The sequence below is a fragment of the Pezoporus occidentalis genome, unplaced genomic scaffold, assembly GCF_034315485.1.
Source record: "Pezoporus occidentalis ecotype Australia unplaced genomic scaffold, CSIRO_AGI_Poc_V1 ctg15, whole genome shotgun sequence".
Taxonomy (NCBI): Eukaryota; Metazoa; Chordata; class Aves; order Psittaciformes; family Psittacidae; genus Pezoporus; species Pezoporus occidentalis.
Window position 1 is genome coordinate 1,292,551 of NW_026913316.1, and position 7,607 is coordinate 1,300,157.

The 7,607-nt window shown below is 34.8% G+C and overlaps 1 long non-coding RNA gene across 1 annotated transcript; it reads right to left on the minus strand.

Annotated features, from left to right (window-relative positions):
- Positions 1-1,383: 1,383 nt before the first annotated feature.
- Positions 1,384-5,521, minus strand: LOC134159632 (uncharacterized). Its single transcript, XR_009963219.1, has 2 exons — positions 5,417-5,521; positions 1,384-2,197 (listed from the first exon to the last, which is right to left on the minus strand). It is a non-coding gene; the product is annotated as an uncharacterized LOC134159632 (long non-coding RNA).
- Between the last annotated feature and the right edge of the window lie 2,086 nt (positions 5,522-7,607).

Sequence of the window (7,607 nt, forward strand, 5' to 3'; positions counted from 1 at the left end):
CCATGTTCTAAAAGCTGTATTAAGTTTTGGAGCAGACTATCTTCAACTCGGACACTCATTCTAATGTATTTGTGTCAGGTGATGCCCTGATAGACTTAGTTACAGTCAAAACGAGTGGATTGTGTCCTCCTGAGCTGCCCCATAGCCTCTTCCAGCATCTAGAAGCCTGTCCACATCAGGACATTTGCAAACCTTTCTGTTCCACCCAGTTGACAAAGGGCAGTGAAGAGGTCCTTCCACAAGCCAAAAGGACCCAATTAGGATTGAAAAATATTGGCTATAAAGACAGAAGTCTAGGCTTTTTAAGGCTATATGCCTCTGGCATCAAGGATCAGAAATACTCCTATTATTTCTCTGTATGTATGATAACAAATTCTTGATAAAGAAAGGATGCATTGAAGAGTAAGCTAAAACAGCACAGATTCAATAACTTGGTGTATGCAGGTCTCCAAAAATATTCTGTGTAAATTAATCTGTTGTTTTCTACTCATATACTCCCTTGCTACAATGCACTTATCACTCTGGACCAAATTATTTCTGTTTATGTAATTAATAAAAAAAGTCACTGCACAGCTTTTGTCAAAAGCCTTCAAACAGATGTACTCCAGAATGCTTTAGGAGTAGCGAAAGAGTTTAAGGACCTACTTTGTGCAGAAACAAAAGGAAAAGAAACAAACAAACCAACCCCTCTCTTTGGATTTCTCTGTTATTCAGATCCCACGGTCCATTATTTATAAATAATTTTGATCACGTATGAGACACTTGACTTCATAACCAAATGTTGCTCCTAACTGAAATTAAGTACGCAACTTAAAATTTTTGATTAAACTTTAAGAGCAAAATCAACTCCTATCTAAATGAAAAATAAGCTTTATTTTCAACAAAGAAACAAACCCCAAATTATTCTCCTAGAGCCTATTCTTTCACACAGGTGTATTTTCAGCACTTTTAGCGTAGTCCTGCCTATAGCCTCTATATCATTTCCCCTCTTTTTTTGATAAATTAGATTTGGTTATTTCTCTAACTATTTACATTAAAACATCAATCCTCCACCTAGATTTAAAATTTAAACCCAAATGAAACAATTATTGTTTTCTGAGCCCCAAAACAGCAAATAAACTTTCTTTGTAAGCTAACATAAAGCTTGTCATTTAAATAGCTTGTCAAATGGGTGAAAAATGCATTCACTTCTTCTACTGTATGCTTATTACAGGTATGTAAATTACAGTCTAGGGAAAAAAAAAAAAAACAGAACAACCAGATAGAAGTAATTCTCAGCAGCAGAGTCCTCAGAATGGTATGGGAGAGATGTACTATACTGTTTCCTTGTGGTATCAGTAGTTAAAACATGTCTTGGAAATGTACACCTTATCCAGTGCATCCTCACTTGAAGGAAGAACAATTTTTATTTATTTATTCTTTTGTACTTCTAATATTAGCATGTGATTGTCACCATTACTTGAAAGAATTCCTCTATCAAGAAAGAACAGCAGAAAAATCTGAAGAATGCTGACAGCATGGCTATGGTGATCACATGGAAATCTACTAGGCAACACTTCACTTTTTAAATGAAATTTTCATCAATTAATTTTAAGAAGTAACATTTCTTCTGGCAGAAGTCTTCTCCGTATTTCAGTATGCAATGAAAGACAGAGGAAATAATATATAGAAAATAATAAACAAGATGTCTGAAACAATGTAAGTAATCAACATTCTTATAATGATTCATGTATAAAGGAGGATTTTATTTTTACTCTCAATGCTAAAAATTCCACTAGCATGGTAGTACTAAAAAATGTACTGTCTAAAAAAACAGGGAAATATGGCAGCATCTGGCTGTGAATATTCTTCTATGGAGTAGTGGAATCTACAGATATTACCTATCCAGAAGGAAAATCGGATTGCCCAGAAGCAACAGATACAGAAATTAAAAGGCTCATGGTCTTTTGTCATTGAATGATACTTAGTATACTCTGTAGTGGTAGTAAATAGCGGTTTCTCTCTGCCTCAGAGTTTATTTAACACATTCTTTATTTTGTAAAAGTTTATTTGCTAGTAGAAGTTACCTCAGATAGAGGGAACCTACGTGAAGAACATATTCTCAGAATGCCAAAGGCTGCCAGCTGTTGTTCTTTCCTCAAGATGCAAACAGGCACAGATATCCAGATATTCAGCAGAATGAGACCTGTGTAGCTTACTATTAAAAAAGAATTTTTTTTTAATTTTATGTGATATAGATATATTTTTCATCATAATTTTTTCTGTCTATATAAGAGGCATCATGAAGATAACATCCTTTAAACAGAAACATTAATGCAATATTATGTACAGTGTTGGACAGCCAGTACTGGGTAATTTCAACAGTCTTACAGAAACAGAGGAGAATGGTTTAAAATCAAAATGTTGCTACAGAAAAAACTGTTATGTCCTGCAAACTTTTATGTTTTCTCTGGAATTTTCTTTAGAGTCTGTCACACTGCCATGTGCTTATAATTATTGGGTCTATTTGGATTTGGTAAGGGTATAATGTCTTGCTTTTCTTCTGGAGTCTTTAAAACTGTATGAAACTTGTTTATAAGTTGCTGTCTAGTCTATTCTTTAGTTCCCTAACAGGGAAAGCCATACTCAGTTTCATATTCTTGTGTACAATTCAGAGTTGCATTCTTTATTAGAATAATATTTACTATAATTCAGACTTCCCTCTTAGCATCTTCTAACTTCATGCCTTAGATTTACCCTAGTTTGAATCTTATTTCCTTTCATACTGTCATTTTGCTTATGGTGTGCAAAGGGGAAGAGCAACTTATTAACAGCTTTCTCTATGATCCACTGACCACTGTTCTATTTGGCTGAGCCAAAGATTTCATAGCCCTTAGGCAGAAAGAGAATTTGGCAAAGCAAACTATTCCTCTGTATTGGGCCTGGCTAGGGTGGACATAAGTTCCCATAGCAGCCCCGATAGTGCTGTGCTTTGTAACTATCAGAGTGTTGATAATGCACCAGTGTTTTGGTTACTGCTGAGCCATGCTCGCACAGCATCAAGCCTTTCTCTTCAACACCCCCCACCCCCCAAAAAAGACTAGTAGGCCACTTCCTAATCTACTGTATCACCTAATCTATTGTAGGAGGTGAAGAAAGCTAATCGCATAGCTATGTTGTAAGAGACTGTATGGTAGAGCAGAATGGCCTTTCATTCTGAATGTTCATTCCGTCATCAGGCAAAGGTACCTGCCAACTCCACCAACAGAAGCAATTTAGGCATGCCAGGCCAGAGCTTCATACAAGATATTTAGGTTCTCAAAATTTTTAAGACAGCACACCATGCTAAGAAGTGTAGTGGCATTCATTCTGGACTCCTTGTAGGCCATGAAAGAAAAAAATTCAATTTGTAACTAGCCCAGGTGCATGGGAACTTTGTAGATGCCATTCCTAATCTATCTATCTTGGCCTGCACTGTTGCAAAAATTTGAAGTGTGAGAGCATGTTTTACAAAGCTTGTGATACATCCCTTTCTGCATTCAACTAATGTCTTTTGCTTCCATGTCCTGAGACAAATCTGTCACTTGACTGTGAACATGGAATATCTGGAACTGATATTCCAATTACACTTGGTAGCATGGGAGTACAATTAGGCCTGCTGTATATTAGCAGTTCTTGTATTTTGCAGTATTTACTCTAATTAAAGTAACTAAGAGTTTATTAAAGGCACACTGAATCCAAGTTGACTCAAGGTGCAGCTTTAAAGCAAACTAGCAAAATGTGTATGCTTGCGTAACTTCATTCAGTGGTATGATTCAGTTTCTTTTAGACTGGAAATAAGAATAAATTAAACTAAATTACAGACTTTTCTGTCCTAAATTACTGTTTCTATGCAAATGTTTGTCATCACTTAATTCATATAAAATTAAAGCAGGTCATTTTTCTTCAGTGTCTCTACCTAGGCAAGGCTCAAATGATTGGTTTTGGCAAGCATGTCATCACATGATAAAACTCATGTTATGATTAGGCTGAATGTAGACATTTATCTTCTGCTGACAGCTTCAGACAAAAGGAAGATAAGTGAAGCTATTGTAATAGTAAAGTGACCTTTCTGCTTTAGGGGTATTGACAGCTATCCTCTTCTATACAGCATGTTTGCCTTCATGATAATTAGGGTTTTGATAGTCTATTGTTGATTTTTATACTTACAGTGCTCTTTCTTTAAATGTTTGTAGATTTCATCTGGTTTTCTCAAAGTAACGTTTACTATGTAACTGACAAAATGTCAGCAAACAGTAACACATGCTTTCTTAAAAGAACTTTTGCTTTTTTCATGTTTATATCAAAACATAATTTCACTGACCAGAAAAAACCTTGTTCTTTCTTTTTCAGTTTTAAGAAATGTTTTCTTAATGTATACCCCTTTGGGATCCATCTGCCTGGAAGGCAGAAGAGTAGACCTACTGCAAAGATTCATGTGTAAAATATAAAGTCATAAAATTATATTTTGAATACAAGAAAATGAAGCTGTATTTGCAACAGCTTTCAAAAACTGAAAAATTCAGGCAGCTGTGAAGTGAAAACCTTTATTTAGTGATTTTTAAAATAAAGATTATCTTACTGCAAACTCATAGTGGGAAATGTTATACTAAGTTAAAAAAAAGGCTAATTAAAGGTAGACTTGAATTTGATTTGGCAACCAGTCAGGTAACTAAGAAAGACCTATTATATTTTCTGTTGTTCAATCTGTCTGCCTGCTACTCACATTTTAGATAGGCTGTCTGGCAAGGTACTGGCACTAGACATAGTTATGGCCTGACTTTCCATCTTCTTGGTCACTACCACTGAATAAATACAAGGATTATCCTGATTTACTGCAGCTGTAAATCAGAAATTTACCAACCTTCTTTCCTCAGGGTAAGGGGGAATTTTGACTTTACAGTTTGGCTGAAGTCATAAACTAGATTTTAATGTAACTCTTCTTTGACAATGCCACCCTGTGGTAGTCAAGTTGATTCACTGCTGCCCAGAAATAGAGCTCAGCAAATAATTCACAGGGCTATTCCCACAGTTTATGCAATATCTGTGACTAGCCTGCTGCTTCCCAGCATTAAAAATTTATTTGCATGTTTGACAACTATCTTTTAAGTGACTGCTTTTGGATTGTTCATGTATATATGCATAATGATGACTTCTGAATAAACAAATCCTATGCTTGAGAAGAAATGCTGTAGTCAATGAGGTGATACTTTGCCTAGAAATTTTTCCTTCCTTCTGTTGTTAGACCACCACTACTTCAACACTAGCATTATCATTTTTCAACATACATTTATGATTTAATGTTAGGCCACTTTAATCTCTTTACAGAAAGTTTCCCTCCTATTCTGTTGTAAGTAAAGGGAATTTAATAGCAAAAGATTTTCAAGGGCACAGATACCTTACTCAAAATCCATTGAACTTCAGATAAGGAAGCTCTTCTGCATTTGTGGTTTGACTTTTAGCTTTACATACTGTTTATATAATGGGATTCATGCTAGAATCTAAAAAAAAAAAAAAATTAAGGAAACACTCTAAAATGCATCATCAGGAAACAATTCCTAAAGCTATTGAACAGCTTCCAATTTTCCAAGTCAGCTGCAGATGTGGAAACATAACTGTCACTTTAGAACAACATATTATATGTAATAGCTTATATTCTACAATTTGTGATGAAGAAAACATCCTATATGCTATAATAGCATTGACAGTAAAATCAGTGAATAAAAGTCTTTCCTTATTTCTTCATAAAATATCCTTATTTATGTCTGATATGCCATAGAAGAACTGTTGTTTACACAGCTGATCTTTCAGAAATCCCAGCAACAACTACCATTTATTTTCTTTATAATTACTAATCATTTATTCTTTGCACCAAACACAGTCTTACCTTCCTTTTACACATGTGGACTTCAAAGTTCTTATTTCTTCAAGGATTTTACTACTTTTCATATACTTTAAGTGTGTTTGATGCCTTCTGCTCTTAAAAGAGCATCAGTAATATTTGGTGGTAGGCTACTTGCAGGCTGCTGTAGAGATAGAAAGGGGAAGGACACTGGACTTATTAATATGAGAATATTGTATGTCAACAATGATGGACTTAATGGGTGATAAAGACCATGTGCCAGTACACCTTCTATCCATAAACATCACTGTTCATGTAATTGAAGCCTCTCAGAATTACTGAAAGACCCTAAATCTCATGAATCATACATTGTCAGCTGCTGCTACTTAACTTACCTTAAGAAGGAGCTGTCTTCTGTTAAGAGTGTGCTTGCCAAAGAAAGATAAAAGTGGATATAAAGAAAAATTAATTCTTTTACTTCCAGATCCCTAAAAGGCTCTCTGCAATTGAAATTCTGGCTAAAATTCTGCAACTCTGGAGAAACACATAGATCATTTCGTATAGTGGCATTAGGTTTTTGATCCACTTTACTCATTTTTTATTACTTGAATCATCCTCATGGACTCTGATTGCTATTGTTCAGGCAGACAGGTAGACAAATACAGATGCATATACAACATTTGTGGACAGAATCCGTATAGAGTAAACTTCATAAAATAATCTACAACTTAACTTACCTTGAAATATCAACAATCAGTCCAAATTCTTTTAATTTTTGTTCTCTCAAATGCAGTAAAGGACAAGAAAAAATATGCCCATTTGTTTTTAGAAAAAGTTCTTATTAAGGAGAAATTATGCAGAGATGAAAGAACAGAAAATTGATTTGATTATTAACAAACACTACAGTAATATGAAGTTTAGTTTAAGCTTTCCAGGTAAAATCATCATATTTTACAGTTTATTTTTCCACTTCAAAAAAAAAAGAACAAACTAACCAATGTGGAAAGTTTTTCTTCAATGTTGCACTCTGGAGACCTATGTCAAGGACACAGGCAAACTCATAATACTTAGATCTGGATGCACACTTTTTCAAAGACTGAAAGGATCTAGTACTGGAAGTTAAGCTCAACTGTTGTTTCAGTTTCGTATGCATATTCTAACTACCTGCCTCTTACGAAAAGCAGACAAGATTAAATTGTCCTTGCAATATATCACTTCCTGGCATCAAAACTGCATAATATTATAAAAGAATATGGCACATGCTGTGATGTTTACACCTGTTGCATGCATTTATTTAAAGAGCCTGCCATTACTTGGAGCAATTCTTCTGTCCTTATGGTAGCAACAAGTAAGTGAGGAATGAAGAGAGCTGCCTAAAAGTCTCATGCAGCTTCTTTTTAAGTCTATACTTTGGAGCTGTCAGTGCCAAAAGCTATGATATAGTGTATAACAGGAATACAGAATTATCCATGCAGAAAACATAAAGAAATATGAGTCTAAAGGTGAGCTTTAGGGTAGTTACTTATTCTAGATAGCAGTTTCTATAAAATGATTTTTTCCATGATGCCAGTAATTTTAACAATAAAAGTGAAAGGAAAACGGATTGGTCTTTAAAAGTGACAATGTGCTGATTGAAGTGAGTGATATTCCTACACATACAAATCAGAAAGAACCTTTCCTCTGTCTTTAGTGGTGCATAAATCAATCAGCCTTGCAGAGCCAGATCCAGAATTATTTTCTCATGATT